Here is an 11,262-nt window from a genome sequence, read left to right as displayed (position 1 = left end):
TCCTAAACCCCCTCAAAGCTGTCATTCATTCACTCAGCACCTGAGCTAACCAGATAATATCCCAGAGATGGAATTATCCTTTCTGCTGAGCTGGTATGCCAGTAATTGCTTTTTGTAGAGGGGTTGTGTACTACAACTCCCTTGGTACTTTGCAGAGGCAGGGATAAGGATTCAGGAAGATACTGCCATGTTGTTGTCCTCCCAGAGCAAAATGACATGACGGTGATGAATGATGGTAGATGTGTTGTTATAGCATTGCCATTATCTCAGGCATATGAGGAATATTGAGGGTGGACATACAGTACATGAAATATACAGTACATCACAGAAATCTGAAAGAGAGAAAGAGAGCAGTTTCTGTTTATTCATCAGTATCAGTTATATCTTCCTGCCTACTGTATCTAAACCCATGTATACTATTCTTCTCCTAATTCAAAAGGACACATAGACAGAGAGAATCTCACACACTCACACACACACACACACACACACACACACACACACACACACACACACACACACACACACACACACACACACACACACACAGACACACACGCACACACACACAATGTAAGGAACAGGGAGAGAGAAGGGGGAGGGCGAGAGTAAAAGAGAGAAGGACAGAGGAATGGAGATTGAGCGTAAAAGAGAGCAGGAAAGCGGGGAAAAGAAAGGGAAGAGGGGAGGGAGGGAGGGCGTCGTCGCTCTGCTTCAGGAGGCACTAGGCACGTGGAGGTGACAGAGGAAGAGTAGTGGCCCCAGCCCCAGGCGCTGGCCCCGGCACACCCACTCAGCCACTGAGGGGCCTCCTCCTCTGTAGTGCGCTGCAGGCAGGGACAAGGTGACTCCTGGGCCGTCCTGATCCAGCTCACCGGTGGAAACGTGAGGTTGCCCTCAACCCCCCTTCCCTTCCCTTCCGTGGGCTAGGCTAGCTTAGTGTTTGTGCTAGCAGCAGGCAAACTGCTGATGTGGGCTGCCTGATAGGAAAGTAACTCGACCGTCATTCCTTCATTAGAAGCTCATAAAATTGCTTGTATAATAACCCAATATATCACAACACAAAATAGTACTGCATTACTGTTATTATTATTTTCGAAAATAATGGAATCGATCAATCAACCGTGTTGTGAGCATATCAGGCCTATAGAGGCCACTCCAAGGACACATCAAAGCAGAAAATGTTCATGTTGATTTTCCCATGATATATTGGGTTTCCATTCACCCTCACAGGCACCACATGCAGACATGTACGGGGAAGGTGGTGGGAAGATATGTCTGTAATTAGAGTGAGTTTCGGGGACAGCTGTCCAGTGTGATGGGGACAGATGCTGGAGACAGGTGTGCATGCGGCTGGAGAGGAAAGTGGACAGGCCAGCTCCACTGTACCAGGTGCTGCTTAATATTCAGCTGGGACATCGCTGCGTGAAGGCAGGCAAGTGCGCCGTCCTGAAAACTGCAAGTAAGCTGTCCTGACAACCGGAGGAAGAGTCCTCATAAACCAACACAACATTTATATGTTTTATATGTTTTGCCAAAAGAAAGCATTTACAAACATTAAGGATTTCCCCATGACACATGACTGTAACTGTGCTTTAGGTTGTTACTGATTCAAATTTGTGGCACAAAAGAAAATAATACATTCATGTCAATGGATACACTACTTATTTTGTGGCGTGATGACATTAAGATTGCATTGGGAGGGCAATGTTGCTTAAACAAGTGCTAATAAAGACCACACAAGTTTACTGTACACAAAGTGTCTTTACAGCTATCTTGCCATCTGACGGCTTGTAGTTCCTGCTTGGTGTGGGGGTGGGACTGCAGAAATGCTTTCATGCTCTTCACTCAAGGACAAGCAATATGGGCCAAGAGGACTGTACACAGGAAATGTACATAGCAGCTTTAGCAGGCTTGTGCTCCCTGATGTACCTTTCAGTGATGTTAGTGTGTGATGACCTCGAGACCATAGCGTCGTTGGCACCCTGCTCGGCCAGTTGGGATGGGAGTGGTGGAGTTTCAAATCAGCCCAATTGTGTGCCTGCAGGTGAAGTACAGTGTGGATAGTATCTGTGCCGGTACATCCATAAAGGTGACCCTGACAGAGTAATGGTGGACAGTGTGTTCCCTGCTGTTCCTTTAAATGAATAGGGCATGGCCGTTTCCTCCTTCCCTTCCTATTTCATAGCTGGACAATCACTGTCAAAGCCCCAGGATACTGCCAACTCAGCTGTGTCTGTTCTCATAGACATCTGAGGACACATGAGAAGAAATATGTAAGAATATGCCCTTCTGACAACAGCTATTATTAATAGTTTTATTTAAAATATGTGGACATTTAAAATAGACTTTTAGAAATCATAGATGTAATTGTAAAATCATTATCCGCATACTGATATGTACAAAATGTAGCCTAGAAATCTAGACGCGCCCCTAGCAGCAGCTGCCAGGGCTAGTCTAGCAACTCTCCGTTGGCTTGTGAGCTCCAGAAATCGAAACTTAATCAGGACATTGAAATCGTGTATAGAGTCGTTTGGTGGGCTTAACATAATGATTGATGGCAGAGTTACAATGGTTTGGCTTGAATTCCCTGCTACTTGAAAACAAATATCCTATTAAGGCCCTATTAAGGTGCAGAGGGAATTTGAAAGACAACTGATTATCCCGCCCCTCGGACTGAGCACTGCGAACGGTGAGTGCCCAGACCCTACATTTTAATGTGGGTCTGGCTCGCCAGGCTTACAAAATGACAAATGTACAAAACTACAAAGTGTTTTGGAAAAGGTTTCTAAATAAAAATGGTCACACTACTACACACCGTCACATTAATTTGCTGTGACGTCATCTCTGCAATTCTAAGCTTTACTTCTCTTGTTGTAATTAGCATCAATTAGCATCATGGCCTTTCTGTTACTCCAGAGAATTCCCAGTCTGTCTCATGCACAGACATCCAGCCCTGGTTACCCTGGCAACAGAGGCAGTGACTCAGCTAAGTCTGCCTCTGTACTCATAGAGGCCAGCTCTCAACCAAATTGTTATTTGTCTTTGAGTCTCTCCTTTGAGGAAGAGTCGCTACATATAAACAAAGGAGAGAGCTTACCAAATGATGACGTCTCCAGAGGGGAAGTCCAGCTTACAGTCACAAATCTCTTTTGAGATTGTATAAGAGGGCATTGTAGTCCTGATTGTGTAGACTTACCCCTGAAAAAACTACTAAGCATGTGAGCTGCTGCTGCAAATGCTAATTCATTTTGCCGTTTAAAATGCTAGTGTAATCATCAGGCACACACTGTCTTGCAAGTTGGGAAAAGTAGGCCTATCTGTGATAAACTACAAGCCATAACAGCTAGATTTTAAAAATTGAATTATGAGTTATTCCAAAAACTGAGAGCTACTAAACCAATGGTTTAGTTAGATTTATAACAAGCATGTAGGTGTGAAATGACTTGTCACCCATTCAATATTCAAATTAATATTTCATTCAATGTGACAAAATAACTATTAGATAAAATGGTGCCACATTATCTGCCCTTAGAGCCCTAAGCACTTCATCAGTGGGTTTATTTTTATTGTGTATGGAACCCCCCGTCGGAAAACACACAGGCGTCACCAACAGTTGTTTAGGGAGACAGCCTCTCTCCACTCTAGTGTTTGGCTGGGAAGTCCATGGAGGTGGTTTTCTATAAATGTCAGTCTTCCAAGAGCTGTTATGCCTGTGGCCCATTTGAGACACGCTTTTTGGCCTGGGTCGCTCCCCACTGTGTAACCCTCTGGCCCTAACATCCAGATAACATTCCCTGCCAATCGGTGTATCGGTCAGTCTGAACCATGGAACCTGATATGCAAGGAAAGAATCCAGCGAGTAACGTAGCAAGGGATAATTCCGCTCTGCGGCTAATCTAATTTTCTATTTGGATCTTTCCGAAAGAATCAGCTGTGACTCTTAAACATGTGTCACACTGATTGGAATCGTTGTCACTTGTCACACTTCTCTAATGGAAAGTGGAATTGTTAGGTGTTTGTTGTTGTAACTGTCTGTAAATAATAGCTCACAGATAGATGATCTAATAAATACACTGTTACAGGGCAGAGGGACTGATGATTTGGGTCTATGGATAATTTACGACTTACTGACTGTTGTCAAAGGGGCAAAGTTACAATCATTGACATCCATAATGTCCAAGAGCTATCTATTATTTTTTAATCTAAAATGGTGATATATTATATATTTTTTACATATATTTATATACTATATACTATATAATCATTTTACTCATGCTTCTGAAGAGTCGGATACTCAAGCATGTTTATCAAAGTCTGCTTTTAGTGGACTGCATTCATTTTAGGCTCATGAAGGGAATTCTGTGGTCAGTGGCAGCTATAACTGAATCCCTGGGATCATTGCTTTGCCACTACTTTTGTCAAAAACAATACTTTCTATGAAAACACAAAATACTTTTCAGACATGGCATATGATGACCTGCTTGGCAACACATGTTCCCCTTTTGATCCTTGTACCTTGTCAAGGTCACATTGTGCAATTTTCACTTGCATGGATGTTATAAGCATGTGGTATCCGGATACATTAGAACATCTCTCAACACCAGTTAATGTTTGCTTGTGCGCCATCACAGAGGGGAACTATGCAAGGTCTTACTAAAACTAATATCCAAATACAGGCAACTATGCCGATCAGAGATTGGAATCTACCATCACATGTTAGTCAAGTCAAGTCAAGTTTATTTATAAAGTGTATTTGAAGAGTTTGGTTCCAAAACATCTCCGTTTTTAAAAACATCAACAAGTCATTTAATTGTGTATTTCAGGTACATACACAATTCAATTATCAACCAAATTGCAATTGATTGAGTACAGATAAATCAAATAGCAATACCCAATTACAGCTTTACTGAAATTACTTGGAAAACAAAGTGTAAAAAAATATTTATGAAAATTAATCAAAATGGTGGATATAGCGTTTTGGAACCAAACTCTTCATTTCATACACAGAGGTCATTCAATGTGCTTTACATAAACAAAAGCAAACAGTAAAAATAAATAAAAGCATAAAAGGGCAATAGTCAAAGAATAGTTTAAAAGGTAGAGATCATAATAAAAACATAAAACGCACAAGGTAAAATAATTTAAAAATAAAAAATAATTAAAAAGACAAAATAAAAGACACAAGGTAGAATAATTGTCAAGGCAGATTCAGAATTTGTAACTCAGTGCTGTTAGCAGAAACCATCTGAAAACAGTTTGGTCTTAAGTCTAGATTTAAAACTGGCTACAGTTGGGTCCTTTTTATTGTCATCTGAAAGTTGGTTCCAGAGCTGAGCCGCATTGCAGGTGAAAGCTGCTACACCATGTTTAGTTCTAACAGCAGGTTTTACTAACAGGTTTTTCTCCTGAGACCTGAGAGGACGAGAAGGTGTGTACTGCAGATGTTAGTCCAAGTTACCTTGAGTAGCACAGTGTGGAGTTTTCTCTGTGCATGAAACACCATGGTTGGTTATAACTAAATATTCTTAAAATCTATCATGCTGGTTATAGGGTATAAATGGTCTATGTTGCCTTATTGGTTAAGACAGTAAAATATCCAATCCAATGTCACTGGACCCATGTATTTCGGAAGGTGGCACTTAGACTCTATGTATTCAAACATTCTTAATTTCAAAAACGCATGTGACACATTTTTCTTTAAGTTTTTGTCTTCCCCCCCTTTTCTCTCCCGGTCTCTCTTCTCTCCCGGTCTCTCTTCTCTCCCGATCTCTTTTCTCTCCCGGTCTCTCTTCTCTCCCGGTCTCTCTTCTCTCCCGGTCTCTTTTCTCTCCCGGTCTCTCTTCTCTCCCGGTCTCTTTTCTCTCCCGGTCTCTCTTCTCTCCCGGTCTCTCTTCTCTCCCGGTCTCTTTTCTCTCCCGGTCTCTCTTCTCTCACTCAGGACATTTCCTGACTGGATCACTCCTTGCTTACACTGGAGAACATGAAAAGGTCTCCATCACCACAGGATGGCGGGTCAACAAATGCCGAGACAAACAGGAAAACTCTGTCAGGAGACATGATCTGCGGGACACCCATGCCATGACCGATCACCATCGCTTCAGGTTTGCAGAGCTCAGCACAGAGCTTGAGTTGGGCTTCCAAAGCGGCGCTGACCATCCATACTGCTTTAACTTCTCATGGTGAAATGCTGTGCAGTCGTGCCATGGAAAGAAAGCCGAAACTCAACAAAGTATGGTCTCAAATAGGAAGACCTATACGTTATCTATACACTACAATCAAATAGGGAGACCTATACGTTATCTATACACTACAATCAAATAGGGAGACCGATACGTTATCTATACACTACAATCAAATAGGGAGACCGATACGTTATCTATACACTACAATCAAATATCGATATTTTTACTAAAACATTCAATTGTTCAATTCGTAGTCTAAATGGACTAATCTGCATATTTACCTTACCAGTCACTACTTCATGCAGAAACATAAGCACTGTACATTTATAAACACTTAAATGTGTCTGGAAATAGGCCTATTTAAATATGCATTTTTATTAAAATACATCTGTTTGGTATTTCTTGAGACATATATCTTTTGTTCATATTTGAGGCACTAAGTTAATTCCAGCTTTTTGCCTTTTTCTTCTTTTATAATGTATTCTAGATTCAACTTCTGCAATGTACCAAGTATTACAGTATCAATGAATCATAATATTACCATTATCATGGGCAAAATATCATGACAGTATTGACTTGTGAGTTACTCTGCGATTCTCAAATGGGCCAGAGGAGTATTTGCTGAGATTAACAGTAATACTTTCAAGTAGACTACCACTGTCACATAAGGAATTAAAGGCCTTCAATTCATGTAGCAAATGCAGAAGTTGACTTTGGGTATCTGCAAGGAAAACGTCAGATGAGGTACAGAGAGAGAGAGAGAGAGAGAGAGAGGGAGAGAGAGAGAAAGAGGTGAAGAAGAGAGTGAAGGAGAGCGAGAAGACACCAGCATAATAAGGTCTAATTTAGCTCATGCCCCATTTCACATTCATTTCAGCGCCTCCTAACAAGGCAGCTATTCTCAGTGTTTGTGCCTGTCACCTTCTAAGTAATGACACTTGGTGTGTGTGTGTGTGTGTGTGTTTGGGGGTGTATGTAGCAGGTACATGGATTTTTTGGGGTGTTTCTACTAATGAAACAAAAACATGGCTCCATAGAGCCAAAGACATTGGCCCCTATCTTGCACCCGAAGTTTCACTTTGCCTATGAGTTCAAACAATAGACGAGTGCAGATGTGTGTATACTCTGCTAGTAACAAACAGGTTTTAGTAAAGCATGGTTTAGTGCAGTGGCCCCCAAACTACGACCCGCCACCTCATTTTGGGTGGCCCCCCAAAACATGTCCGTCGTATATAGCAACCGGCCCGCACGGGAGTACGACATCGTCAAACTATAACCTCCGCAATTTCCCCCATTCATTCTCTAAGGCGAGTCTTAACAGTACACATGTAATACTCTTTTTGTCCACTGGTGGTTATTTTGGCGCTGTTTCGCGTTTGCCATCAAAAACGGAATGAAATGTAGGCCTACCTCCAAACAATGTAAGAGGCCTATGCTGACTGCATCAGTGCTCAAAGTATTGTAAAAGTTTATCAATTAATTGTTAATAACTAACTAACTTCTATTCAAGTCATATTTCTGGGACTTTCTGGGATAATTATTTCTATTTTGTATTCACTCGTTCAAATGTTCATAGGCCTACAAAGAGGTCACAAGTTCAGGTGAGTGAAAGTTAGAATGGTGGTCATTTCAGACCACTTCAACGCTTCATAAAATTCTCATAGTTTGAGAACTTAACATTTTCAGATTTCAGAGTATTTTTAATAAAATATACTTTTGGGAATGCAAACGTCTTTTTATTAGTATTATTTAATTTGAGTTACGTTTTACACTGATATGGCATGATGGCAATATAAACACAGCTAACAATGGTATTAAATTGCAATAGCCTATAGATTAAATGTAATGGAATATTCAACTAAGGTAGACTGCTGTTGTTCACAGCTCTAAGCTATTTATGATTACTGATATACTCCGAGTCTCTGGCCCTCTCTTAGAGCCAGGCATAGTAATCTGGCCCTCGGAAGAAAAAGTTTGGGGACCACTGGTTTAGTGGAATACCTGTTCCATACGGTCTCGCGTGCAAGCAGATTCCTTCAAATGTGCCGCTGAATATCAAAATACCGATTCGCTGTTTGAAGTTGCGCTGCTGCTGTTAAAGGAAATGACAGATGTCATTCTCATTGGTTTAAAGGATGATACACCTAAAACACACCCTTGAGTGATTAAGAAACATAAGAACAACCTTTTTGCACCAAGCGCCTGACGTTTGATCACATAATCACGTCATTAAATTAGTGAATGTGTACTAGCCACACCATTAATGTCTGTGTACTTAACACCTCTGACCATCCATTTCTGATTGTCAAAATAGAGCCCTTTGTGTTGACGCTGCTGACCTTCACAGCCAGGGTCAACCCTCAGACTGAGGGGTAGATGTACTATCGCTTTTGCGCCCACTTGAGGCGTATTTTCTTCGCAACATGCACTTAAAAACATGCCGTGGGGTGGTATGTACAAACAGACCGCACTTAGGTAAAATCGCAGACTGTCTGTCGCAGGAGCTGATAATGGCAATTTGTGCTATTTTGTGTCTTGCATTCATAGGAGGGTCAAGGAAAAGTGGGTGTTTTGTTTAAAAAGGTGGGAGGAGAAGCGTAAAATGTGCCTTATTAGGTAATCGGCTGTATGTACGAAAACTGCCCATTAAAAAGCGCACATCAGCAGGTGTTAATCCGAATTGCGGTTCAATGCGTCAGTACGAGAATTGTTCAAAGACAACAGAGTAACAGAATCGGCATTCATAGCACCAGTTTTGCTTCTTTGTACTATGTCAGAAGCAACCTTAACTTTCGCCGGCCTTTCTAATGTCTAACTTTCACTTTCACATCAACTTAAACTTTCCTACCTGCTAGATTTAACTATTAAAGCCTACGTGCACAAGTAGTTTGAGTATTTTCTTAGAATACTGCTCTGCATTATCTCTCTGCTTGTTGACATTTTCTTATCATGTATTGTTTTATTTCATGACCGCTAAACTTTTTATTCCTTTTAATGTTGTCATCAGTTGACTCCGTTGAACTGCACTTGTGATTGAATCATGCCGTTCAGTTGTGAGCAGTGCAAATTGCGGTAGGGGGCGGAGAAAGGGGCTGATTACCCAATGAGCTACGGGTATGATAAATAGCAAGTAAATTGAAGAGGAACAGCATGCGCTTCCTGCGATTTGGCCATTGTGCTGCTAATGCTGCGATCGCAAATGTACGTAAATCTGGCCCTGAGTTCCTCTGTGTTCCATCTACTCACAGCCTTCCCCCAGAGTTCACTCTCTCCTCTCCTCTCCTCTCCAGTCAACACCCCTCCAACACAAACGCTGCATGCCGATTGTGGAAATGTCAGGCTCTGTCTTGCTCACTTTATGCGAGGGTTTGATCCCATCACGAATCTATCTATAATTAGACATTCACTGAAAAGGACACCACGCCATCATACAATCGGCATTCCTGGATTCATTGTGCCGGAGCAGTTGAGCATAAACTCTGGGGACAAGGAGGTCATGCATTTCTCTGAATACTGGTAATAAAAAGTGTTGGAGGATGTACTGTGTCACAATTTACTCATCTGGAGTAGTAACACAGATAAATCTCATCTCCAGTTTACACTTCGAGCCTGTATTATGAATGGAGTTCTCCACAGACAAATTCTTGAGGTTACTGTTAACCATCAGCAAAGTTTCAAATACAGAAAAAGTAAGATGGGTCTTTCAGCCCAAGCTAGGGCAAATCTGCTCTGTTGTTCAGAATAGTATTCTGCTAAAACACCATAAGCTCCTCCTGGGTATCTTAAATATGTGGAATGAGCCCAGATGGAGAATTGGATGAGGTTTGTTAAATCTAATTACATTTGACGTGAAAAGATAGATTATGTTCCTGAAGCAAAACAAGCATAATTTCTGGTATCTGCCCAGTCCAAGATGCAGGCCAAGCTTGCGACTAAGTGGGCCATTTTTTTTGCCAGTTTTGAAATTGGTTTATATTTACTCTTGAAAGGTGCATTCTGCAATTTGGTCTTGGTTTTCCCAGAAGATTGTTGCTATTTGAGCTCAACATTTGAGCCAATGACATGACATATCGTCTTTCTGTGCTTATGAAGTATCGAGTTGATTGGTTGGGATTGTTTATGGCTCGGTCCGAGCTACAGCCTTCACATTGGATCACTTTGACCAGCGGCAAGCCACAGGTTTCCTATTGTTTCCTATGGATCGGCAGCGGAACGGTGGCAATGCTGGCGTTCAACAAGTTGAGCGTTGAACTTGGTTCAACTTTTAAACATCAACGTGAGCGTATTCAATTGTCAGTTAAGGCAAACCGTTTGTGTTACCATAGGAACGAGATAGCTCTTATTATGATCTGAGCGTTGCAATACGCTTGCCGCTGCCGCTTGCCGCTGGCCAATATGATCCCATTTACAGAAGCAGGACTGCCCATGAACACTGGAGTGAGTGAGTGGACAGCCAAACAGCGAGTGGGCAGCAAAAGCATTGTGAGGAGCAACTAGATGAATTTGGCAAAAGTGAATGGGATTAGAATCACAGAGTGAACCCTTTAATAGGCTTGAGACTGGAGGATTTCAGCCATTTTGGGCCACTATTTAACAATGACAGCTGTAAATGAGAACACAGTAGTGTTTTGTACTGCAGAGGATGGATGGTGACTAACTTTAGTCAGCTCAGGTTTTATTTACGAGTGGGAGAGAATGGCCAGTGGTAACGCGAGCCTCGGCCTCAGTGTGTGTGAATGGTGCTGGAGTGTAGCACCTTATTCATTGTCTCAAGGACATCCAGACAATCAGAAAAAAGACCCTGAGTCTGAGATTCAAACACTAAAAGATTTATGAGGGATGTATACTTTTTTTTATATAAGTTGACCACCTGCATCCAGTTTCAGGCTTGTGGTTATTTTTTTTTGGATGATGTGACCACGGATTCCAAGTTTCTATGAACCGAATTTTTGTTTCAGCACAATGTCTAATGATTGATCTCCTTCAGTAGTTCTGGGTAATGACATGCTTAGTGTATGATACAAAAACATCAAATGTTCGTGTTTGTGTGTGTGTGTGTGTGTGGGGTCATGTTGTT

The 11,262-nt window shown here is 41.6% G+C and overlaps 1 long non-coding RNA gene across 1 annotated transcript in view; it reads right to left on the bottom strand.

The window, feature by feature from the left end:
* Nucleotides 1–937: 937 nt before the first annotated feature.
* Nucleotides 938–11,262, bottom strand: part of LOC125288732 — a 27,147-nt gene continuing 16,822 nt past the window's right edge. The window contains exon 3 of the long non-coding RNA XR_007192522.1: nt 938–2,252. This is a non-coding gene — a long non-coding RNA (uncharacterized LOC125288732). The remainder of the gene's footprint in view (nt 2,253–11,262) is intronic.

The sequence above is a fragment of the Alosa alosa genome, chromosome 23, assembly GCF_017589495.1.
Source record: "Alosa alosa isolate M-15738 ecotype Scorff River chromosome 23, AALO_Geno_1.1, whole genome shotgun sequence".
Lineage (NCBI taxonomy): Eukaryota > Metazoa > Chordata > Actinopteri > Clupeiformes > Clupeidae > Alosa > Alosa alosa.
The sequence above is the reverse complement of the archived record's forward strand: the minus strand, read 5'-3'. Positions and strand labels throughout refer to the sequence as shown.